At 35.2% G+C, this 27,479-nt stretch overlaps 1 long non-coding RNA gene across 3 annotated transcripts in view; it reads left to right on the forward strand.

The window, feature by feature from the left end:
• Nucleotides 1-27,479, forward strand: part of LOC137487508 (uncharacterized) — a 51,155-nt gene that overhangs the window by 19,979 nt on the left and 3,697 nt on the right. The window contains exons 3-11 of one of the 3 annotated variants that reach the window (XR_015507133.2): nucleotides 1,561-1,672; nucleotides 3,201-3,313; nucleotides 10,016-10,059; nucleotides 15,072-15,201; nucleotides 16,583-16,648; nucleotides 23,736-24,018; nucleotides 25,342-25,456; nucleotides 25,528-25,615; nucleotides 26,313-26,461. This is a non-coding gene — a long non-coding RNA (uncharacterized LOC137487508). Of the gene's footprint in view, nucleotides 1-1,560; nucleotides 1,673-3,200; nucleotides 3,314-10,015; nucleotides 10,690-15,071; nucleotides 15,202-16,582; nucleotides 16,649-23,735; nucleotides 24,019-25,341; nucleotides 25,457-25,527; nucleotides 25,616-26,312; nucleotides 26,462-27,479 lie in introns of those variants that run through there. The other 2 variants (XR_015507134.2, XR_015507135.2) reach the window with 2 other exon arrangements.

Raw genomic sequence — 27,479 nt, forward strand, 5'->3', positions numbered from 1 at the left:
GAAGACGAGGGCTTTTGCTTTTCTTTTTTTTTTTCTGGACGGCTTTTGTGAACCGTCGCTCAGGTTAGGGGAAGGAGGAGGAGGAAGAGGAGGGCGGCCGAGTCGGCCGATCGAGCGGTTTTTCGCGTGAGAATGGCGCGGACGCGAACGCCGCGCGCTCCTGAGAGGTGCCCGAGACGCGAAAAAGCGCGCATAGCGGCCTCTCGCGAATCCGCGAAAACAAAAAAACGCTCAAATATGTACCTCCCGGGACGTAAATCGCGGTCCGCAGAAACGTCCGCAGGGCTACGTTTCCACAATGAGCCCGGGTTAAAAAATGCTGTTATGATAGATGTCAATGGGGGTAAAAACAACCACCAACATAACAAAAGTGCATTCAGTTTGAGCAATAAACAAGAGTTAATTATTGAATATCGTCCAATAGTGGAATATTGGTTGTATTTCCCAACAGAAACAACCACAAACAACAAGAATGCATGATTATATGATGCCATGGCTTTCCAATAAAAAAATCATTAAAATGAAAGTCAATGGGGCAAAAACAGAACAACTAAACCAAAAAGTAGTCAATTTGAACAATGCACAAGGGTTAATTATTGAACATTGGCCGATATTGGAAAATCAGTAATTCCCAACAGGGAAAACAACAAACAAGATGTATGATTGTATCTGTCATGGGTTTGCTATCAAAGAAATCTCATTACAATTGAAGTCAATGGGTCAAAAACAGCCACCAACATAACAAAAGGGTAGTCCAATTGAGCAATACACAAGGAGCTTATTATTGAATACTGGCCAATATCGGAATATCGGTTGTATTTCCCAACAGGGAAAACCACCAACAATCAAGAATGCATTATTATATTACGTTATGGCTTTGCAATGAAAAAAATCTGTTATAATGGAAGTAAATGGGGTAAAAACATCCACGAACATAATGAAAAGGTAGTCAATTTGAACAAAATGCAAGGGTTCATTATTAACTATTGGCCAATATCGGAATATCAGTTGTATTTCCCAACAGGGAAAACCACTATCAATCAAGAATGCATGATTATATGATGTCATGGCTTTGCAATCAAAAAATTTCATTATAATGACGGTCAATGGGGTAAAAACAGCCACCAACATAAGGAAAAGGTAGTCAATTTAAACAATACACAAGGGTTGATTACTTAACATTGGCCAATATCAAATTATCGGATGTATTTCCCAACAGGGAAAACCACCAACAATCAAGAATACATGATTATATGATGTCATGGCTTTGCAATAAAAAAACATTGTTATAGTGGAAGTCAATGGGGCAAAATCAGCAACCAACACAATGAAAGGGTGATCAATTAACAATTGTTATGTAACTGGCATGTCATGTGATCAATTAGGCATGTAAACCTATTGTACTTGAGCTTTAAAATCCCATAACATGGGCAATTCACTGGCACTTGTTGCATCACAAGCAAATGCTGAAGATATTGTGAAGACCATGCGTTTACAGTAATGTTGAAGAATGTCAGAAATGCGTTGTGTTACCTACTCATGCCTTTTCTCTTTTAACAGGCTTGCTGAAGTGGACGAGTGATAATGATTATGGCATGCATGTCTCCACACCTCAACGCAGGCAGCTGGGAGGACGCCAACGCTAGCCATGCTCGTTACACTGGGCTTCTCGGTATGTGTAAAAGACGGCTGAAGTTCAAACGCAGCCCAGCGCTGTCACTCCTACAGGTGCTGAAATGTGATTGGCAGAGGAGGATCCGGGGGGAGGGAGCAGAGGTAAACCAGATGTGTGTCAGAGAGAAATGCAGAAGCGGTTTCTCCTGTTGTCTTTGGTTTGGAAGATATTACGCTCGTTCAGCAGATGAGTGAAGGGCTTTTCGTTTTTGAGAGCGCTGCAGTGTGATAAGAGCAATCCATGACGGACAAAGCACAGGCAGCATTTAAGGGGAAAAAGCATATGCTTATGGTTTTATTTAATATCTACATTATGAACTTCAGGGATTCAATATGGCACAACTATCGTGGCTGTTCTCTGTCAGTGACTGTGATTGAGCTTCACTTTTAGAATCAAATAATAATCTGAATTTTTGTTTTGTTTTTCAGTGCCGTAATTTAAGATTAACGATATATTTATTTATTTATTTATTTATATACTTACTCACTTCATTTGGCTTAGTCCCTTATTTATGCCCTTCCAGACACGTTTAATTTAATTTATTTTATAATTATTCATTCATCTGTGCATTTTTTTTGTCTTTAAGTGACTGAATTTATTATTATTATTTATTTTTTATTTATTTATCTATCTGAGCCTAATATGTTTATTTTGCATGAATTATTTTATTTTATGTTTATGTTATTATGTTATGTTATATTATGTTATATTTATTTATTTATTTATTTATTTATTTATTTTATTCACTTCCTTTAGCTTAGTTGTTGATTTATGCCCATCCAGCACCATATTTATTTATTTATTTATGTATTTATTTGTTTGTTTGTTGGTTTGTTTTATTTATTTATTTATTTGTTTATTTTATTAACTTCCTTTGGCTTAGTCCCTGATTTATGCCCTTCCAGCCACATATTAATTAATTAATTATATTAATTATACAAATAAATAAACTATTTATTTATTTATCTATGTATTTATTTTTTTGTTTTATTTATTTATTTATTTATTCATTCTTTTTTTTATTCACTTCCTTTGGCTTAGTTGCTGATTTATGCCCATCCAGCAACATATTTTATTTATTTATTTATTTATTTATTTATTTATTTATTTATTATTTTTTCATTTATTTATCTATGTATTTATTTGTTTGTTTGCTTTATTTATTTATTTACTTATTTATTTGTTTATTTTATTAATTCCCTTTGGCTTAGTCCCTGATTTATGCCCTTCCAGCCACATATTTATTTTTTATATATATATTTGTTTATTTATTTATTTATTTTCATGAGTGAAGAAATTCATGTGGTGCCGTCAACCATTCAACATTGCACTGTGATTTTCTGTGGCTCATTAAATTAAATTTACAACTCAGAGATTGGTTCAGAAAGATTGGTTCTCTGGACCCTTATGCGAAGATAGCAGCTATTTGGAATGCTAACAGATAACATGTATAAACTTTATCCATTCAAAAACCACCATCATTGCCTGCTAACTGTCAGTCTCCATTGGTTGTGTTTCAATGCAGATTATCAGTGAACGAACAGCTCAGAAAAGATGCCGTTGTGACGCCAGACACAAACTGACAGAGTTACAGTGATAAAGCAGGAACTCTCGCTCATGAAGAATGAACTAAAACAGGTGAAAAGGAGTAAAACATCAATCTGTTTACACCACAGCACTGACTCAGCACATATTATTTTCAAAAATCTCTGAAAATGTCAATCACTCATGCCAAACACAGAACTAAGCCTTCGCTATGCATATCTAAATTATTTCAATCTGACAAAAAGGGAGTTTTGCTTCTGATGAACACAAAATTTAAACATTGAGTCAAAGCTGATGTTCCTTGTACTTCACTTGGAATTTCTCTGACAGATTTTTTTTAATATGTGTTGCTAAATCTGAGTAGATATTTACATTTATTTCAACTTGTTTTTTTTTTTGCCTTTTTTTTTATTCCTTTTGAATTTGTATAACTCGCTTCCTCAAGATCTAAGGGGTAGTGATAGTCTTCACACATTTAAATCCCGTCTAAAGACCCATTTTTTTAAGCAGGCTTTTTTTAACAATTTTTTATTATGGTTTTTATTATGTTCTTTTTTATTCGCTATTGTGTTTTAGCCATTTTGGTCAATGATTGTTTTAGTAATATTTGATTTGTTTTAGCATGGCTGTTGATGCTTATTGGAAGGCGATCTTGGGTGTCTTGAAAGGCACCATTTACAAATAAAATGAATTACTATTATTAATTAAATGATTAAGTTGATCTGTTCGATTTGTGTTGGAACAGTATGAAGAAGTTAGGTGGCACCCAGCATTTCTTACAGTGTGGAAAATTCCACCAATCAGAGAGTTGCACATCTATATATACATCATGTATATGCATTCATTCATTTTCTTTTCAGCTTAATCTTTTTATTAATCTGGGGTCGCCACAGCGGAATGAATGTTTTATGCAGCGGATGTCCTATCGGCCACAACCCATCACTGGGAAACATCCATACACACTCATTCACACACATACACTATATATGTATATATATATAGTCAGGATAATTAGCCCCTTTTGGATTTTTTTTTACACTTTTTCAGTATTTCCTAAATTATGTTTAACAGAGCAAAGAAATTTTCACAGTATGTCTGATAATATTTTTTCTTCTGGAGAAAGTCTTATTTGTTTTATTTCAGCAAGAATAAAAGCAGATTTTAATTTTTTAAAAGCCATTTTAAGGTCAAAATTATTAGCCCCTTTGAGTTATATATATATATTTTCAATAGTCTACAGAGCAAACCATCGTTATACGATAACTTATATATATATATATATGGCTAAATTGCAGCCTGGCTTTCCAAATTTTAGAGCAATTTTCAAAACACTTTTACAACTCACACTCTCTCTATCTCTCTATATGTGGTCTTCTTTTGATCAAGAAAGAAGTATGTAATTTATCTCATGCTAAAAAGCTTGTTTTTGTTGTCAGTGAGTGAAGAATTATCTGACAGTGATTTTATCTCTCGCTGTCATGAAGTTAAAAGCTTATTTTTGTTGGACTACAAGTTTGCGTTCAGTTTGGCTCCAGGCTGTTTAGCTCATTCACTCACTTGTTCGCAATCTATGTGTGTGTGTGAATGTGAATAAGACTTCACATATTTTCATTGCAGACAATTTTATGAAAATATCCAACACTATCTCACTTGTAACTTTTCGATTTAGTGGCTAATTCGCATGAATCTGTATGATCTCATTTGTATTTTTTAGTACAATTTGCTCATCCCCAAAAATGGAGGTGAAGTTTAGTGCTGTGGTTGGGCATCATTCTTTCTTAAATATATTAAGAATATTATATTATGAATTATAAAATATATTATATTATAAAATATTATATTATATAAATATTATTTGTATGAATAAGCCACTACACTGAAAAAACGTAGAATAGTTACAGTACGTGCTCTTGCCTTCTTCTGAAGTATTATTTACAATTGTTAATCAACACAATTCTTTGTTTTGTTTTTTTTTTTGCAACTTACTTGATTTCAGTTCAGTCCACTTCAGTTAGTTAAAATTAATAAGCTAACTTAATTCGTTCATGGTTGCCCCAACACAAATCGACTGTGTGGAACCCAGACTTTTTTACCGTGTATGATAGCAGTTCTCTTTTCCATTTTGCAAGTAGTGTTCCCCTTTTTATGTGTGACATTAATGATCAATCTGCAGGTTATTTAGTGCAATAATACACTCTTAAGTTTGCAATCTCTTGAGTTTTTCAGTTTAAAAGTAAATCAGGATTAAATGGCGAGAGTTCCAGTGGGGACGAATGTTTTCAGTGTTTTGGTTCAGATGTTTTATGAAATGAATGCATATTCCCTATAATAATAATAACAAATATTCAAAAATGATAGAAAATGGGAACATTTTGCATTGTTGGATTGTTTTTAAAATATTTGATGGAGCTGAAATTTAAAATGAAAATGCCGTTTAATATTTTTTGCAAAAATAAAGGACAAAATAAGTTTGCAGTTAACATTAACAAGCTCATAGTCTGATATATTTGGTCACACTTTATTTTGATGGTTGGTTTGTTGAATTTAAATGCATCTACATGCCAACTACTCCTCAGTAGATTAAGTAGACTGTTAGGTTGGGGTTGCCATGTACTTGCAAAGTTTCTTATAGTCAGTTAAAAGTCTGTTTAGCAGCAGTATCAACAGATATCAAGCAGACAGTCTACTTATAATCAAATGGACCATCAAAATTAAGTGTTACCATATATTTAAAACAAACTAAATTAAGCCAGTACATATAGCAAATATTGTATTGTATATACCCTACTGACAGGGTAAAGAGTAACAATGTAAAACTTTTGTTTAAAGTAAAGTTATATTGGAGGCTTGATACAAAATAACACCTGATTTTGATAGACCACTCTGGTAAATTAGTATCCAGCAAGCATTTGTTTTTTTCAAAAGATGTCTAATAGATGTCTTATAGTGTCACGAATGGGGGAGAATCACAGAAAACGCAAAAATCCATGTACAGCAATTTATTAACAAAAAGACAAAGGTATCCAAAAAGACAGATTTCCAAGAGTCAAAGGTTTTCAAATCTTGCACAGAACTATAAGCAAAATACAAAAACTAGATGACCAGAGGAAGGAACTGGCAGAAATCCAAAAACGGGTAAATACAAGGACAGGGTAGGAGTGCTAACAAAAACAAACACAAACAGGAATCCAAGAATAATCATAATACAAAAAAAAAAACTAGATAACCAAACAAACATACCAAACGTGAGGAACTAACAAAATCCTAAGGAAACTAAAACAGAGAACAAGAGAGTTTATAAAGACACGACTAAATTAACAAACACGAAAGAGCTGTAACATAACACAATCAGTAATACAAAGGATTATGGGAAATGAAGTGAAACTACAAACAAGTGCCCTCAAGTGTCCAAACTAGGGTACTGCAACAGGTGTGACATAGATAACATAGTTGTCTGAGCTAAAACAAGGCTAAATTTGATCTGTCAGTGAAAATCTAATAGACGTCCAAGGATAGGCCAAAACTAGACTATTCATTCTTTTTCTTTTTGGCATAATCCCTTTATTAATCTGGAGTCGCCACCACAGAATGAACCGCTAATTTATCCAGCATATGTTTTACAAAGTGGATGACCTTTCAGCCACAACCCATCATTGGAAATTATCCATACACATTCATTCACACTCATAAACTACGCACAATTGACCTTATTCTTAAATGCGGAAGTGCGCCTGTTTTCGCGATTGTCTTAGAACTTCCGATTCAGTCGCCTATGGGAGAAATGACTAGGAATAATAAACGGCAGAAAATGGCCAAACTACTTGCTCAACAAACAAATGTTTGCATGACTACACAGACCAAGTAGCATATTATAATAAGAAAATATTAAATTGCAACATCAAGCAGCGTAACGAGCAGTTGTTAACGTCAAAAAATGAATGGAAGTGAATGTGACCGGAAGTCGCGAGACAAAAAGATTCAAATGGCAGCGCCCGCTCGACAGCTGAGAATAAGGTGAATTAGCTTACCCAATTCACCTGTTATACTGGAGTTGTTTCACCTTGATACAGAATAACACCTGGTTTTGATAGACCACTCTTGTCAATGAGTACTCAGCAAGCATTTTTTTTTTTTTTTCAAAAGATGTCTAATAGATATCTAATAGACGTCTAAACATAGTTGTCTTAGCTAAAACAAGGCTAAATTTGGTCTGTCCGTGAAAATAGTAGACGTCTAAGAATAGGCCAAAACTAGACTATTCATTCATTGATTTTATTTTCGGCATAATCCCTTTATTAATCTATGGTCGCCACTACAGAATGAACCGCCAACTTATCCAGCATATGTTTTTATCAGCGGATGCCCTTCCTATCGCAACCCATCAATGAAAATGATCTATACACACTCATTCACACTCATTCACTACAGACAATTAGCTTACCCAATTCACCTGTTATACTGGAGTTGTTTCACCTTGATACAGAACAACACCTGATTTTGATAGGCCACTCTTGTGAATTAGTACCCAGCAAGCATTTGTTTTTTCAAAAGATGTCTAACAGATGTCTAATAGACGTCTAAACATAGTTGTCTTAGCTAAAACAAGGCTAAATTTGGTCTGTCCGTGAAAATAGTAGACGTCTAAGAATAAGCCAAAACTAGACTATTCATTCATTGATTTTATTTTCGGCATAATCCCTTTATTAATCTATGGCCGCCACTACAGAATGAACCGCCAACTTATCCAGCATATGTTTTTATCAGCGGATGCCCTTCCAGCTGCAACCCATCAATGAAAATGATCTATACACACTCATTCACACTCATTCACTACAGACAATTAGCTTACCCAATTCACCTGTTATACTGGAGTTGTTTCACCTTGATACAGAATAACACCTGATTTTGATAGACCACTCTTGTGAATTAGTACCCAGCAAGCATTTTTTTTTTCAAAAGATGTCTAACAGATGTCTAGTTGACGTCTAAACATAGTTGTCTTAGCTAAAACAAGGCTAAATTTGGTCTTTCCGTGAAAATAATAGACGTCTAAGAATAGGCCAAAACTAGACTATTCATTCATTGATTTTATTTTCGGCGTAATCCCTTTATTAATCTATTGTCGCCACTACAGAATGATCCGCCAACTTATCCAGCATATGTTTTTATCAGCGGATGCTCTTCCAGCTGCAACCCATCATTGGAAAACATCCATACACACTCATTCACACTCATACACTACAGACAATTAGCTTACCCAATTCACCTGTTACACTGGAGTTGTTCCACCTTGATACAATATAGCACCTGATTTTGATAGGCCACTCTTGTGAATTAGTACCCAGCAAGCATTTTTTTTTTCAAAAGATGTCTAACAGATGTCTAATAGACGTCTAAACATAGTTGTCTTAGCTAAAACAAGGCTAAATTTGGTCTTTCCGTGAAAATAATAGACGTCCAAGAAAAGGCCAAAACTAGACTATTCATTCATTGATTTTATTTTCGGTGTAATCCCTTTATTTATCTGTGGTCACCACTACAGAATGAACCGCCATCTTATCCAGCATATGTTTTTATCAGCGGATGCCCTTCCAGCTGGAACCCATCATTGGAAAACATCCATACACACTCATTCACACTCATTCACTACAGACAATTAGCTTACCCAATTCACCTGTTACACTGGAGTTGTTCCACCTTGATACAATATAGCACCTGATTTTGATAGACCACTCTTGTGAATTAGTACTCAGCAAGCATTTTTTTTTCAAAAGATGTCTAATAGATATCTAATAGACGTCTAAACATAGTTGTCTTAGCTAAAACAAGGCTAAATTTGGTCTGTCTGTGAAAATAATAGACGTCTAAGAATAAGCCAAAACTAGACTATTCATTCATTGATTTTATTTTCGGCGTAATCCCTATATTAATCGGTGGTCGCCTCTACAGAATGAACCGCCAACTTATCCAACATATGTTTTTAGCAGCGGATGCCCTTCCTGCCGCAACCCATCAATGAAAATTATCCATACACACTCATTCACACTCATACACTACAGAAAACTAGCTTACCCAATTCACCTGTTATACTGGAGTTGTTTCACCTTGATACAGAACAACACCTGATTTTGATAGGCCACTCTTGTGAATTAGTCCCCAGCAAGCATTTGTTTTTTCAAAAGATGTCTAATAGATATCTAATAGACGTCTAAACATAGTTGTCTTAGCTAAAACAAGGCTAAATTTGGTCTGTCTGTGAAAATAATAGACGTCTAAGAATAAGCCAAAACTAGACTATTCATTCATTGATTTTATTTTCGGCGTAATCCCTTTATTAATCTATGGTCGCCACTACAGAATGAACCGCCAACTTATCCAGCATATGTTTTTATCAGCGGATGCTCTTCCAGCCGCAACCCCTCATTGGAAAACATCCATACACACTCATTCACACTCATACACTACAGACAATTAGCTTACTCAATTCACCTGTTACACTGGAGTTGTTCCACCTTGATACAATATAGCACCTGATTTTGATAGGCCACTCTTGTGAGTTAATAACCACAGAAAAAAACATATATTTCTGCTAAAAACATCTTTTAAAACTAGGTTTTTATGAAAAAGGCTACTTTTAAGCGCCCTCACTCCTAAGTTAACTTAATTATTTCTATCTCACAAATGCAATCCATTGTGTGGAACCCAGCAATTATTACAGAGTATGTGTGTGCATTTGTTTCAGGCAAAAGCTGTACTCATCCCGTCTCTCTCTCTCTCTTTCTCTCCGTCTTTCAGCAGGTCCAGAGACTGACAGTGAGACAGTAAGCGGAGATGAGGTGGTGAGAGCGAGTCGTGTGGGGAATTGAGTCGCATTGATCTGTCCTCTCCTCTGTCCCCGAGCCCATAAAAACCATTAACCTTTCTGCCACAGACACGCTAAAGCTACAGCCCAGTATCTAACGGAGGTTAATTAAAACTAAATGCAGGGAAGGGGGTTCGAGAGGTGGCCGATCTCAGGGGAGAGTCACCCAGACTTCTAAATGAGCTCCGCTGCACACACTTCACTTTGACACACACACAATGTCGCCATTGTCCCCATGTTATATGACATGGACGCTAATATTCCTCAGGGTCTTTTCCCAAAGATTAATATAGTCCTTGGCTGTTGCCTGGTAAATTATGACCCCCGTATCGCAGTGAAGGACTTGTTATTGAGTTATTAATAGCGTACTGGTGGGGATTCTAGCGGAGCACATAGATTGTGTCGTGTCAGAGCAGAGGTGAGTTTATTTATATAGTGCATTTTAAACACAATTGTAAATGTTTTACTTAATGGGTTTTGAAATTATCCGTAACAGATGTTTATTGAGGTTTAAGTTTTTTTTGTTGTTGTTGTTCTTCCAAAGCAATACCAAGATTGAAGAAGTGCTGAAATTGGATCTAAAAAAGATTAAAAGATTATTCATTCATTCATTCATTCATTTTCATCTGCTTTTCCAGGGCCGGGTCTTGGGGACAGCAGTCTCAAGAGAGAACCCCAGACTTCCTTCTCCCTATACACTTCCTTCAGCTCCTCAGCTCCTCAGTGGGATCCTGAGGCGTTCCTAGGCCAGCCCAGAGACATAGTCCCTCCAGCGTGTCCTGGGTCTTCCCTGAGTCCTCCTCCTGGTGGAACATGCTTAGAACACCTCCCTTGTAGGCGTCCAGGAGGCATCCGAAACAGATGCCTAGATCGGTACATTGACCCCATTACTGCTGCCACTGCACCAATCCGCCTGTTAATCTCACACTCCATCCTTCCCTCACTCGTGAACAAAACCCCGAGATACCTAAACAATTCCACCTGGAGTAAGGACTTTCCTCCAACCTGGAGATGGCAAAACACCTTTTTCTGTTGGAGCACCATGGCATCAGACTTGGAGGTGTTGATTTTTTAAAATATGGCCGGCAGCTAGCTCTCTGCAACTCTCACATGGTCGCCCACTGAAGCTAAGCAGGGCTGTGCCCGGTCAGTGCCTGGATGGGAGACCACATGGGAAAGCTAGGTTGCTGCCGGAAGTGGTGTTAGTGAGGCCAGCAGGGGGCGCCCAACCTGCGGTCTGTGTGGGTCCTAATGCCCCAGTATAGTGACGGGGACGCTATACTGCTCAGTGAGCGCCGTCTTTCGGATGAGACGTTAAACCGAGGTCCCGACTCTCTGTGGTCGTTAAAAATCCCAGGATGTCCTTCGAAAAGAGTAGGAGGTTTAACCCTGGCATCCAGGCCAAATCTGCCCACTGGCCTTTGTCCATCATGGCCTCCTAACCATCCCCATATTCCAATTGGCTTCATCGCTGTCTCCTCTCCACCAATCAGCTGGTGTGTGGTGTGCGGTCTGGCGCAAAATGGCTGCCGTCGCGTCATCCAGGTGGATGCTGCACACTGGTGGTGGATGAGGAGATTCCCCCATTGTGTGTAAAGCGCTTTGAGTGCCCAGAAAAGCGCTATATAAATGTAAGGAATTATTATTAATTATTATTAAAATAGAAAAAGTAAAAATAACCCTTCAAAATATGTTCCACACAGGGCCGGAGCAAGCTGAACTGCCGCTCTAGGCAGAGGACGATAACGCCACCCTCAACCCCAATGTGAAAACGAAAGTGACCGGTTATGAAAATGAAGTGAGGTGTCGCGGACCTCTATTCTGCCGCCATATGCGCTGATATAACTGAGGACGCGCGGGTGCAGAGGGAGGGAGGTGTCGCCGACGCTGCCCTCTTTATTCTGCCGCCCTATGCGCAGAAATAACTGAGGACGCACGGGTGTCGTGGACCTCTAATCCTACGGCTACGTGTGGATTTAACTGAGGACACGCGGGTGCTGATGGAGGTGTCGCTGACGCTGCCCTCTCTATTCTGTCGCCTATGCGCGAACATATCTGAGGACACGGGTGGTGAGGGAGATGTCGCGGACATAACAAAGGACACGGGTGGTTTAGGGGGTGTTGCGAACGCCGCCCTCTCTATACTACCGCCCTAGGCGGCCGCCTAGGTCGCCTCTATGGACGCGCCGGCCCTGTTTCCACAAAAACCATTCCAAGTAAACAGAAGTTGCACCAATAAACACACATCTACATTAGGCCATTCATACACTGTAAAAAATGCTGGCTTCCATACAATTCCTTCATGTTGTCCTAACAAAAAACGATTGAGTCAACTTAATAATTATTTACAAATTAAGTGGATTGAACAGTAAAAAATTCAATTGTCCAGCCAAAAAAAACTTAAGAATTTTGTTGTTTCAACTCATTTTAAGTAGTTTGATTACTTTTTTAAATTTATTATTAATAACTTAATATAATAACATAGATTTTTTTTGTGTAGGCAACCTACATCCATGCCCAAGATGAAGATGGCTATTTAATGTGAAATATGAAATAGATGTAAAATAATAAGATTACAAAATGTTGTAATAATTTTAGTGGTTTTCAATCATTCATTAGTTTGTTCATTTATTGATTTGATTTATTTTTTCATTTTAATTAAAATAAACTAGTATACATTTTTAAACCTTTGATCAACCAGAACAGCCTCAAAATTCTCAGCAAAATGGACAGCCATGCAGCACATTTTCAAAAATAAAGATTATTAGTTATAATAAAGTTATACGTCGTTGAGTTATCTTCCCTTTGCAGAATAACAGTTTTACAATCTTCCAAATAAAATGTTGTCATTTTGAATTCGAATGAAGATTTCTTTCAGATGGAGCAGGATTTTTAACCCTGATCAGTTTGCGCAAAGGGAACAGAAGTGAGCGATTTTGAGGACAAATATTTATCTAAATGTTCTGCTGAAATAAGACACCAGAGGAATGTTGGTTAGCGTATATTATCATAATCAAGAACTGATCTAAAAAAAAAAAAGTTGCAAGAAAATTTCTTTTAAAAAAATCTAAAAACTGAAACAAAAAACGATCACCTTTTATTATGATTCCACAATCTAAATTCAGATTTTTTTAAAACCCTGGTCTTTTATTGATTGATTTTTTTATTAAATAATACTTTGTAATATTTAAATAACATGTCGAAGGTTCACTCATTAGGATTTTTTTGGATTTTGATTCAAAATTAATTCAATAAAATAAACACAAATAGATTTTTCCAATAATAATAATAATAATAATAATATATATATATATATATATATATATATATATATATATATATATATATATATATATATATATATATATATATATATATATATATATATATTGTGCAAGAAGCTGCAGAGGCTTTTCACTCAATATGTTTTAGTTGGTGATTATGACCTGTACCAGATGTTTATACACTACCTGACAAAAGTCTTGTCATCAATCCCTGTTGTAAGAGCAACAAATAATAACTTGCCTTCTTGTTGATCATTTGGAAAAGTGGCACAAGGCAGATTTTTTTTTTCCAGATGAATCTTCTGTTGAACTGAATCCCAATCATCACAAATACTGCAGAAGACCTATTGGAACCCAGATGGACCCAAGATTCTCACACAAATCAGTCAAGTTTGGTGAAGGAAAAACCATGGTTTGGGGTTACATTGGGGTTACATTCAGTATGGGGGCGTGCAAGAGATCTGCAGAGTGGATGGCAACATCAACAGCCTGAGGTATCAAGACATGTGTGCTGCCCATTACATTATAAACCACAGTCGAGAGGGCAAATTCTTCAACAGGATAGCGCTCCTTCTCATACTTCAGCCTCCACATCAAAGTTCCTGAAAGCAAAGAAGGTCAAGGTGCTCCAGGATTGTCCAGCCCAGTCATCAGAAATGAACATTATTGAGCATGTCTGGGGTAAGATGAAGGAGGAGGTACTGAAGATGAATCTAAAGAGTCTTGATGAGCTCTGGGAGTCCTGCAAGAACACTTTCTTTGCCATTCCAGATGACTTTATTAATGAGTTATGAGCAATGAGTTTTGAGTCATTACAGAGATGTATGGATGCAGTCCTCCAAGCTCATAGGAGTCACACACAATATTATTTCTTTTTCCACTGCAGCATGACTTTATATTCTATACTGTACATTATTTCTGTCTAGTGACGAGACGTTTGTCTAAGCACTGACCTTACTGTCCTAATTAAATCATTAAAAATCAAGGCATGATCATATTTTATTTTGGTAAAATAAGTGTAATCTAGAGGCATTTGCCTCTCATATAAGCCTCTTTTGATATCAAATGATCAACTAGGAGTCAAGATATTATTTGTTTGTCCTAAAACTTGGATAGGCGACAAGACTTTTGTCAGGTAGTGTAGACTTTCAATCAAAATACAGGTCTATTGTTCTCTTTACTTTTTACCGTTTGCTTTGTTTGAATAAAACAGACTTCCAATTCAACATTGAACTCAAGTCAAACAAATAATGCTTGAAGAGTAAATTATTCAAAAGTTTTGCAGGAAAAGCTTTTCTGCAGTTTCTGATTAGACTATCATAGTAATTCGATTGTTGAGGCACATTTATGAATCCTGTCAACTCTGGAAAAGCACAAAACAAAGACAATTCAATCTACAGCGTGCCAATTCATTCCGCTCGTGACTCAAATCTCTGATTATTATACATTTTTAATGAATTTCTTATTGAGGAACTAAAATTACGCCTCGAATAATGACATTTCGAAATTCGTAACCGTAATATAAAGCTGGCTCCGCAGCATAGCAGTGAATTGGATTACTGTAATGCTCTGTAATGACGTACAATATGAGTTCCTCACCGTTTTGTGCTGGATAAACAGATAATGTTGCCGCAGCTCACGGGAACAGGACACACTTCAAGTTTATTGCCGTCTATTGAACATGTTATTGCTTTTCTCCCTGTAGAGTTTCTGTCCCAAGTGAGAGTGGAGACTTGTGTGTGTGTGTATCTGTAATTAAAGCACCGCCGCTGATTCAGCCACTCAAAGAGCAGAGCACAAGAGATCAGCAGCTCAAGTGGAGACGAGGATTAAAGGTGGAAAGTTCAATTCAACTGATCATCATGTTATGATAGTATTAGCACTGGATTGTTTATATATATATATATATATATATATATATATATATATATATATATATATATATATATATATATATATATATATATATATATATATATATCCATCTATCCATCTATCTATCTATCCATGTTTTCATTGGTGTAACCCATCAAATTCAGGTTTATTAGGAAACATAAATTACATTTAAAAACGTTTCTATTTCTTTTAAATTTAATTGTTATCCTTTTTATAGCTTAAATGTATTGTTATCAAACCTGAGCAAACAATTGAGCATTAATAAAAAGTATATTTTACAATATACTACTGAGTATAATCCTGATTAAAAACCCGGATTGATTTCTGATCATTGGATAAAATAACCAGACAAAAAGATTGCCAAATTTTAAGTGAAATGTTTACTTGCAGGTTAATGTTCTTAATCTCTAATGTTTTGCTTTAGATTTATTTTGAGAATTTTAAAACATTTTTTTTATTTTACAAAATCAACAAAATAATAATAATAACAATAATTTATTTTGGCCTTAATTCTAAAGGTAAAAACGCTGGTAAGTTAAAAAAAAAAATTCTGAACAAGGTACATTGAATGTATTTTGTGAGTTTTTTTTTTCATTTTATTTTGAATAAATAATAGAGAAAACAAAAGGTACATAAACACTATATATATATATACAGAAATTGTATTTATTTTTTAACCTATTGAATTAACAAAACAGCAACAAAGTGACATTAATAAATAAATAAACAAATTATTTAATTATTTAATTAATTAAATTGGTAAATAAATACAAATAATAGATAAAACAAAGAATAAATAAAAAAACTATAAATATCAATACAATAAACAAAAAAGAACCTATATTTATTTTTTAAACAAACTGAATTATCTAAACAGGCACAAAGGGAAAAAAAATAAATAAATAAATGCAAATAATTGATAAAAAAGAATAAATAAAGCAAACAATAAATATAAATAATACTATAAACAAAAAAAAGGAAAGAAATTATATGTATTTTTTAACAAGTTGAATTAACAAAACAGCAACAAAGGGAAATAAATAAATACAAATAAAAGATAAATCAAAGAATTAATAAAACAATAAATATAAATAATAATCCAATAAACAAAAAAGAAAGAAATTATTTAGATTTTTAGAAAACAAAATTTACAAAACCGGAACAAAGGAAAAAAAAAAAAAAATATATATATATATACATATATATATATATATAAAGAATAAAGAAAACTAAAATAAAACAATTAAAGGAATGTAAATAAATAAATAAATAAAAAAAATTATATTAAACAACATTTAAGATGATGTTCTTCTTTTATAGAGATGCAGGGAGATGTTCAAGCTTCTGCCAGAAAAGAGCAAGCAGATGAGACTGAAAAAAAAGACGGTAAGAAGTGTGAGGTTGAAACATGTGATTGTTCCTCCTCCACCGGCTGCATGGTGTCCTGCTTGTCAGAGAGCAGCACTACTGATGTATTCAGTATTGTGTTACTGACAGAACCCGCTTTGTTTGTGATGAATGACTGTGCCAGCAGTCCTGACGGCTCTGCTGTTCAATACATATAGATACAATACTGGCTGCCTCCGTGACACGCTGATGGGCTTTTGTCCCCGTTCCTTTCCATACCGTTTAATCTCGGCCACCGTATTGTGGAGATCAGACCAGGCTTTTCTTTTTTTTCTCGCTGGCTGAGCAAAGAGTTTATTAACACACACAACGGCGCAGTATCTGCAGATTTAGGTGGAGTTAAAAGACCTTTTCCTGTTGATAGGAAGGCTGTAGAGTTGGTGTTTTTTATCTTCTGAACGTCACTGGATTGTGAAATGTGTTTGTTTAGAGGAGTAAAACAAAAGAGCCATCAGGCTATTGGAGTAAGGCGGCCTAAAAAGACCTTTTTACTTCTCTTACTCTATATTCATCATGTTATCTGGGATTTGTTTTAACATTTTATAATACTTTTGTTATATGTGTTTAGTGCTGGGTAAAAATGAATGATGAAATGTTTGTTTTGTCATATATATATCGAGTTGAAGTCAAAATTTTTAGCCCTCCTGAATTATTAGCCCCCTGTCTATTTTCCCCAATTTCAAGTGAGGGTAACTAGACAATTCCTTCCAATCCAAAACAAATATTGCTTAAAGGGGCTAATAATATTGGCCTTAAAATGGTTTATTAAAAAAATTATAATAAAAACTGCTTTTGTTCTAGATTAAATCAAACAAATAAGACTTAATTCAGAAGAAAAAATATTATAGAAAATACTGTGAAAAATTTCCTGAATCTGTTAAAAATCATTAAACATCATCAAATATTTCATATTCCCTAAATGATGTTTAACAGAGCAAGGACTTTTTCACATTATTTCCCATATTTTTTTTCTTCCGGAGAAAGTCTTATTTGTTTTATTTCGTCTAGAACAAAAGCAGTTTTTTTTTTTTTTATAAACCATTTTAATATATAGTTGAAGTCAGAATTATTAGCCCCCCTTTAAATTTTCTTTCTTTTTTAAATATTGCCCAAATGATGTTTAACAAAGCAAGGAAATTTTCACAGTACGTCTTATAATATTTTTTTTTCCTCTGGCGAAAGTCTAACTTGTTATATTTCGGCTAGAATAAAAGCAGTTTTCAATTTTTTAAACACCATTTTTAGGGTCAAATTATTAGCCACTTTAAACTATATATTTTCAAATAGTCTACAGATCAAACCATCATTATACAATAACTTACCTAATTACCCTAACCTGCCCAGTTAACCTAATTAACCTAGTTAAGTCTTTAAATGTCCCTTTAAGCTGTATAGAAGTGTCTTGAAAAATATCTAGTCAAATATTATGTACTGTCATCATGACAAAGATAAAATAAATCAGTTATTAGAAATTAGTTATTAAAACTATTATGTTTAGAAATGTGCTGAAGAAATCTGCTCTTTGTTAAACAGAAATTAGGGAAAAATAAACAGGGGGCGAATAATTCTGGGGGCTAATAATTATATATTTATATACACACACACTTACAGTGCATCTGGAAAGTATTCATAGCGCTTCACTTTTTCCACATTTTTTATGTTAGAGTCTTATTCCAAAATGGATTAAATTCAATTATTTCCTCAAAATTCTACACACAACACCCCATAATGACAATGTGAAAAAAGAGTTTTTTGAAATTGTTGAAAATTTAAAAAAAAAGAAACCTTGAAAAAATCACATGTACATCAGTATTCACAGCCTTTGCTCAATAGTTTGTTGATGCATCTTTGGGAGCAATTACAGCCTCAAGTCTTTTTGAATATGATGCCTCAAGCTTGGCACACCTGTCTTTGGGAATTTTGGCTCATTCCTCTTTGCAGTACCTCTCAAACTCAATCAGGTTGGATGGGAAGCGACGGTGTACAGCTGTTTTCAGATCTCTTCAGAGATGTTCAATAGGATTTAGGTCTGGGCTCGGGCTGGGCCACTCAAGGAAATTCACTGAGTTGTGAAACCACTCCATTGAAATTTTTTATCTGTGTGCTTTGGGTCATTGTCCTGCTGTAAGATGAACCGTCGCCCCAGTCTGAGGTCAAGAGCATTCTGAAGCAGGTTTTCATTCAGGATGTCTCTGTACATTGCTGCATTAATTTTTCCCTCTATTCTGAGTAGTCTTCCAGTTCCTGCTGCTAAAAACATCCCCTATGCTTCACTGTAGAGATGATATTAGCCTGGTGATGAGCGGTGCCTGGTTTTCTCCAAACGTAACACCTGAAATTCACTCCAAATAGTTTAATTTTAGTCTTATCAGATCAGAGAATTTTGTTTCTTATGGTCTGAGAGTCCTTCAGATGCCTTTTGGCAAATTCCAAATGGGGAGTGGCTTCTGTCTGGCCACTCTACCATACAGGCCTGATTGGTGGATTGCTGCACAAAAGTTTGTCCTTCTGTAAGGTTCTCCTCTCTCCACAGAAGAATGTTGGAGCTCAGAAAGAGTGACCATCAGGTTATTAATCACCTCCCTGACCGAAGCCCTTCTCCCGCGATCATTTAGCTTAGATAGCCGGCCAGCTCTAGGAAGTGACACTGTGCTCACTGGAACTTTCAGAGCAAAATATTTTTTTCTGTAACAGAAAAAGTCCCAGCCTTGTGCCTTGAGACAATCCTGTCTAGGAGGTCTTCAGCCAATTTCTTTGTCTTCATGCTTGGTTTGTGCATTGACATGCACTGTCAACCCTAGGACCTTATATAGACAGGTGTATGCCTTTTCAAATCATGTCCAATCAACTGAATTTACCACAGGTGAACTCCAATTAAGATGCTGTAACATCTCAGAAATGATCAGTGGAAACAGAATGTACCTGAGCTCAATTTAGAGCTTTATGGCAAAGGCTGTGAATACTTCTGCACATGTGATTTTTCAGGTTTTTTATTTTGAATAATTTTGCAACAATTTCAAGAAAATCTTTTTTTTTTTTACATTGTCATTATGGTGTAAATGTAATAATAAATGTAATATCTATGTAGCAAATGTTGTTCTATGTATGTGTGTCACGTATACGTAATACATATTTTTAATATACAAACATATGTTATGTCAAAACAACCTTTTATATTAGATGTAATTAATCTTTGCCCAACACATTTTTTTTATTAATTTTTATTTATTTATTGAGTTTTACATTTACAATTTAAAGCAAAACGTAACCCCTCACTTTCCCTTCCAAAAAAATGCAAGTATCAAATAAACTTGAAAAAGCCTTCTAGATTAGAGCTGACAGTAATGCCTATAAAGTGGCCTATATTTGTTTAGCGCATACATTATCATTTAGCATAAAAGGCTTGAGAACATTCAAAGAGAAAAAATATATATGGAAAAGAGCATTGTAAAAAAATAAATATGCAAAATTGATGGTAAAAAAACAGCAGCTGCCCAAAATTACCCATAACAACATGGTAGGCACATAAATGTTATTTCTAAATTTAATAGTAAATTATTATTATTATTATTTTTTGGTAAAAGTTGTTGAAATTAAAGTAATGCAATAAACATTATTTCTCAACAGATGTAACAACACTCTAATGTTCATAAAATAAAAAGAAGCATCGTAATTTCAACGAAAAACGTAAAAAGTAAAGTGTCATTCAGGCAAAGGGAATTTACAGTTATTCACCGTATATATTAGGGAAACTTACTGTTAAATAGGTTATGAAATTTACTGTAGCATTTTTTACTTTTTTCCCTAAAAATAAAATGATAAAATGACAATAGGTCATATTAACTTGTTTCAAAAACATTCCAGATTTCCAGAGTTGACAGTGAGGGAGTATTTTGGTGTTATTTAAGTCTATGCTAGAAACAGATGCTGTTTGTGTGTGCTTCGCCACGGTCATTGTCTTTATTGTAACAGCTGTTCTTCAGTATGAGGCATAAAACCAAACCCTACAGTTTTAAATAAATATTTGAGATTAAACTGGCAGTTTTTTTATTTAATTACAGATGTGAAATGTGCACTCTGCACAAACGTTTAAATAAAATATATACAGTATATTAAAACATTATGATAACCTCCTTTCAAAAGTTTGAGCTAATTTTTTTTGCACTTTTTTTGTTAGAAAAGTTATTTTATCTTATAACACAGTAAAAAATCATAAATATTGCAAATGAAAAATTATATATATATATATATATATATATATATATATATATATATATATATATATATATATATATTCATGTAAAAGTATTCAGTGTTATGTAATCATATGATAATAATAATAACAATAAAAACAAATAATAATAATAATAAATAATATTACGGACATTAATACAAACAACAATACTACTACTACTACTACTAATAATAATAGTAATAATAACAATAACAATATAGTAGAAAATAATAATAATAATAATTAAAATAATAATAATAATAGAAAATACAAATAATAACAATATAAACAGTGATGATAATAATAATAACAATAGTAAAAATTAATAATAATAATAATCATTTAAATAATTAGTTAAATGAATAATAAAATTATAAAATATAATATATAATAAATTATAGTAATAATAAAAAATAATAATATTGACAAAAAAAACAACAATAATAATTTTAATAATAATGATAATAGAAAATAATAATAATAATTAAATTAATTATAATACTAATAATAAAAATAATAATAATGATAACAATAAAAACAACAATAATAATAACAAATATTTTAATATTATTATAAAAAGTAATAGTAATAATAATTATCATTATAATATTATACTAAATTAATTATATATTTTTCATTATTATCAAAGTTCAGAACAGCTGCGCTTGCTAAATAAATAAAAAAATAAAAATAAAACTGACTCACTTACTCCAAACACGTTTCCCTCAGAAACCCCCCCAAATTATTATGCAGTAAAAACAAATGCATTATTAGAGTTCAGTATTGTTCTGTTTCAGTGTAATTGCTAGTGTTTGCTGAATCACATTTTTTTGTGCTACTGAGATATGTAAAAACTCAAATCATGCATACTGCTGAGAAGAGGCGTACTCGAAAGTATATTTTACATTTTTACTTGGGAAATGCTGAAACACCTAAAAAACATTCTCTTGAAATAACTAGGCATGTTAACAATCAACCGCAAACATCCAGAACACACAAAAAGAAGTGCACTTAAGCATATTCACAAATCATGGTGGCATTTTGCACGAGAGAACACGTGAGGACTGACTTTAAATGTTTGTTTGATTCATGTATGATTAGATGTAATAGAATGAGCTGATTTGAAATAGATCAGTGGTTCTCCTGTGCCTATCCACTTGAGGAGCCTGCATGTAGCCTTGTTTTCTGACAAATTTACTAGAGAGGTTTAGTTCCTCCTTAACAACTGTCATCTCCTCTTATTTATCTTTTTTCTCCACCAAAAAACAAATCCAGAGTGCTTAAAAGGATAAAGAAAGCGCAACAAAACACACATGCTTCAAAACGTGCAGCAATAAATATCAGTGGTAAGTTAGCAGCTGCCGTCAGCAGAGCGATTGGGTGAATTTGTGTTTCTGCGTTACCTCCCTTTCCATTACCTGAGAGCGGATGGTGTACAGCTGAAGGCTAATTCTGTGTGTTTGGTGACCCCGGACCCCTGGGATATACACACACAGACTCATACACAGACACAGGGACGGCTGCTTGTGAATGGGCTTGAGTGTGAGCCTATTTCTGATATTTATGGGCAACGGGGACACTGTAAGTTATAGCAGGACTGAGGGCCTAGACCTTTCCCAGTTTTTCCCTCGGCATTTTTTCCGATTACATATCTCTCTCCCTCTCAGCTTTCTTGTTATTCCTTTTTTTTTTCTTCCTTTTTTGGACCGTCGGAAAAATTAAGCAGGAGAACAAATATTTAATATTATTTCAGTTGTGTTAACATTTATTATTGTCACATGATCCCCCAATGAGGTGCTTTCGGTAGCTGGATTAGTTTGAGAAACATTTTGAATGGCGATTATCTTTAAACTGTAGAGGTAAAATGTTAGCTCATATTACAACTCTCGCGTATCTCTCAAATCTTAACTAAAGACATAATAATAGATAATAATAGACTTAATAATACACTCAATAAATACACAATTCAGCTTCTGCAAGGAAGGAAAACCTGTACATAAAACAGCAAAGTAGTGTGGCTCAGTGATTAGAACTGTTGCCTCGCAGCAAAAAGGTCACTGGTTCGAGTCCCGACTGGGCTAGTTGGCATTTTTGTGTGGAGTTTGCATGTTCTTCATGTCCGCTTGGGTTTCTTCTAGGTCAGGGGTGTCCAAACCCCTGGGGGCCGGATTTTACTCCAAACAAAAGTGAATCAAGACACCCCTGCCTCTTCATGTGATTATGCAAAACGGATGGGTAAGAGGAAATCGAAGGGTTAAAGCAAGGGTCCCCAAACTTGATCCTGGAGAGCCAGTTTCCAGCAGAGTTTATCTCCAGACATAATCAAACACACCTCAACAACCTAATCAAGGTCTTACTTGGTATACTTGAAACTTCCGGGCAGGTGTGTTGAAGGAAGTAGGAGCTAAACTCTGCTGGTACATCAGCCCTCCTGGACCAAGATTGGTGACCCCTGAGCTAAGGGTTAGAATTGAGATTGGACCTAAATCAGGGGTCACCAATCTTTGTCCAGGAGGGCTGGTGTACGTGGAAGAATTTAGCTCCAACTTCCCTTAACACACCTTTCTGGACTTTTCAAATATCCCTAGCAAGACCTTGATAAGCTTGTTCAGGTGTTTCATAAGGGTTGGAGCTAAACTCTGCTGGACACCAGCCCTCCAGGAACAAGTTTGATGACCACTGGCCTAAATCATGGGCTGTTTTTTGCTGGGGTAATAAAAACCTTTAACTAAACAAGTGTTGACTAATTAGGAACTATGGACACTTAATTGTTCTGATGACAGAACTAAACCTAAAACAGAACATGTGAAAATACATTCCCTTTTTGAAAAGGAAGGATACCATAGCAGAGATGATTAAGGCAGGAGCCAGGGAGGAGGGGAGCGCAGAAACAGCCAGGTGGAGATTCAGAGTCCAACCAAGAGGATGACCTGCTGTGGAGTTGTTGGAAGAGGGATCCTTGGAGGACACTTGGCTGTCAATCCTAGAAGAATAACTGATGGAAACAAAGTTGATGAAGGAGATGATACGGTGTGACAGGCAGAGCTGGAGGCTCACAGGACAAAGGTGTAGACAGTGGAACCAAGTGGAAAAACCAAAGCGACTGAGGTCCAAGGTGGGCAGACAATTAAGAAGACTTTAACTTTAGCCAATGTCAAAAAACTAGTGCTGACAAAAACCAACTGTTGTCGCCTTGTGTTGGCTGTATCTTTGCTTAGTTCCGCCACTTTAGTTTTTGTTCTCATGTTCTAGAGTGTAGTTGAACTGTCAATCAGAGAACTCTCTTTCACTGATGCCCTACATCGATTCTACATGCTGAATTGGGCAAACTCCTTCTGACATGAGCCTGATGAGAGGTGACTTGTGGAGCACACTAAACAAACTAGCCTGACAGATGCTTACCGATAGCCTGATACTGCCCAATAGCCAACCGTTGATTTGGTGTGTCCTGGCCTTCATGGAGTCAGATGTTGGACAACTGTGTCAAGACTAACCAAGGTGGAGTATCAGGGATTCTGGTGGGATTTGAAAACTTATCCCTGTGTAACAGCATGATTGTGGAGCCAGGGTGAAGCAGTAAATTTGAAGGTCTAACATGGAGCCCAATAGAAACACAATGTAAAACCAGTTCATGCTTCTGGTCAGACTCTGGCTCTGGGGTGATTGTTGTTTCACCTTCTCAGGGAAAGCAATTCCCCTGCCTACACTACACTCATCCACTCCTTTGGTTTGGCCTCATACTTAAATCCCTCTGGCTCCATTTGGGCTCCTTTCATCTGACTTCACCTTGGTCCTCAGTCTTCGGAGACCTTCCGGGCCCATTTGTTGTGGCAGACTCGTTGTTTCTTCTTGGTCTTGCCTTCTGTCAGAGTTTAGCTCCAACAAAGATGAAGAAGAGATTAACCAACCAGACTCTTTAAAAAAAGCACTACAACAACGTTGGCACAACATGGAGAATTGAGGATACTGGGGGCTTATATACAGAAAGCAATCAAAGGAACCAACGCAATCTCACGGCAATTCTTAAGTTTTTGATTTAGTGGCTAATTCGTATGAATTCGTACGATCTAATTCGTACAATTTGCTCATCACCCAATGACGGTTGGGGTTAGAGGTGGGGATCAGGCTGAAGGAACAGAGGATAGGTGTGAAATAGAAACTATGGAACCCAGTGACAGGAGATAGATAGATAGATAGAAAGATAGATAGATAGATAGATAGATAGATAGATAGATAGATAGATAGATAGATAGATAGATAGATAGATAGATAGATAGATAGATAGATAGATAGATAGATAGATAGATAGATAGATAGATAGATAGATAGATAGATAGATAGATAGATAGATAGATAGATAGAAATTTGCACGTTTACTAATCTGAAATCTTCCTGTTTGACAGATTTTCTTTTCTTTCTCTCTCCTTTTTTTTTTCAGCAGTCCCCTCCTGTGTTCCGTGAGGAATGTTCCACAGGGGACGAGCTCTTTTTCCTCCATAAGATGACTTACTTCCAGGGAGTGAATAGTTTCTGTTTCGTCCAAAACCAGAGGGGTAATGAAGGTTTGGTCGGGTCTGTTTCTCTGGGATGTTTTGAAAAATTATCTTTTTGTCCTCTCTGACAGGGCCGTTTATCTGCCATTTCCAATTGGACTCTATTTATGGGATCCATCTGGGATATACGCAGCCCTAGTCTTCCTTCTGCGTAATCAGGTTTGGTCTGGTTGTGTGCTGTTTTGCTATTTAGCTAGTCAACCTACATTCCTGTGTGTGAGAGACTCAGGAGCATTTTGATATCTCTAAAGCATAACTAATGACCTTTAAACATTAGAGTTTTCCTCAAGAGAAAAACAGACCCTAAAAATGTATCAATGGCTCACATTTCTGTTAAAGTACTATTAATCGCCTACTAAATTTTGATATAATTAGTTAAAAGTAAAACAAAAGGTTAATTTCAAATGAGAGCTGTTACATATGATACATATATTATTACATATATACGTTTGGGGTCTCTGGGAAACAATACAGTCATTTTCAACCAAACACCAGAGTTAAACGAACACCTTATTCATTTGGATGTGTTTATAAACGTGCATTACTTTTAAAGCAAAATTGGCAATGCGCACTAACAAAGAATAATGCACCTACTGTACTTTGACAACTCTTCCTCTCTGGCTTTCTCCATATGCGCATGTGTGTAGGTGTCATTTAAGTGTGTGAGCCTTGGGAAAGTTCAGCTCTATATACTGGATATGTACTTATCCTAAATATTGTTTGACCTTCCCAGCGCGAGGCCATTACTCTCCATGGAGTCGTGCGCAGATGTATTTTTCATTGCATTAATCCTCCAGATCAGGTGGGTTTTGTCAAAGTGTTAAACTTTAATACTTTGGGTCATTTATCTTTACAGAAAAACCGGCGCTCTGTCAGCGACCAGACGAGCTATTTCCTCATTGCGCTTTCGGAGCGGAGTGGAGCTGGAGAGGGCAGGAGCTGATCACAGCTTAATCAAAGCCGTATGCTCTCCGGCTACGAGAAACTACACACCTCTCCAGAGAGGTGCTTCACCGCATTATATGCAGTATTTATTTGTGAACGCGCAGACATTCAACTTGTAAAATGCTACACGGATGCACCTTCATCACTCCCCCGCTTCCACATGCACTTTACAAAACACTAAACTTTAATGCGTTTCTGCTGTAAAAAATGCTGGGTTCCACACAATTCCTTCATGTTGGCCCAACACAAATCGATTAAGTAACTTAATTGCTTTTACAAATTTAAGTGGATTGAACATAAGTTGTCCCAAAAATGCTTAAGAAGTGTGTTGTTTCAACTTATTTTAAATAAGTAGTTTTGAGTGTATGTTGTTATTAACATAGGTAATTATGCATATTGTACATGTCAGATATTATTGTGTAGGTTAGTGACAAATAAAACATGCCCAAGATGATAAAAAGTCATTTAAAAAGTTAGAATTGGAATTTTTGGTCCCACTTTATATTAAGTGGCCTTAACTACTTGGTATTTGCATCAAAAAGTTTAGACAATATTAGTTAATAATTGCAAGTATTGCAGAACACTTCTGGTGCTCTTGAAGAAAGATTCGGGTTCGGTGGTATGGGTGGGTTAAGCTGTAAGTGATGGTCAATGGTGTAATTATAAATGTAATTACAGAAATTATTTACAGATGTAAATACATGCAGTTGTTTAATCAACCGTGAGAATAGTGTAAAGAGATTCATTTCAGTGTGAGCACATTTTAGTTAGGTACATTTAATACAAAGCGGGCTAAATAAAAAAGAAATTTAGTCATAATTTCATACATATTTCTTTACGTATTTACTATATACATCATTTTTTACCTTGCATTTTGATTATATGAGTAAAAACTACTGCTGAATTATTTTCAAATAATGGTCATGCAGAGAAGAAAAAATATTTTGTTATTAAAATGTACATATTTACAAGAAACAAAACATTATATAAATGTAATAATATAAATATATTATAAACGAAATTAAGCATTTATAAAATAGTGGAAAAATTGTGCAATTTTTGTAACCATTTACATATA

This window comes from Danio rerio, chromosome 14, assembly GCF_052040795.2.
Source record: "Danio rerio strain M-AB ecotype USA chromosome 14, GRCz13ab, whole genome shotgun sequence".
NCBI classification, from domain to species: domain Eukaryota; kingdom Metazoa; phylum Chordata; class Actinopteri; order Cypriniformes; family Danionidae; genus Danio; species Danio rerio.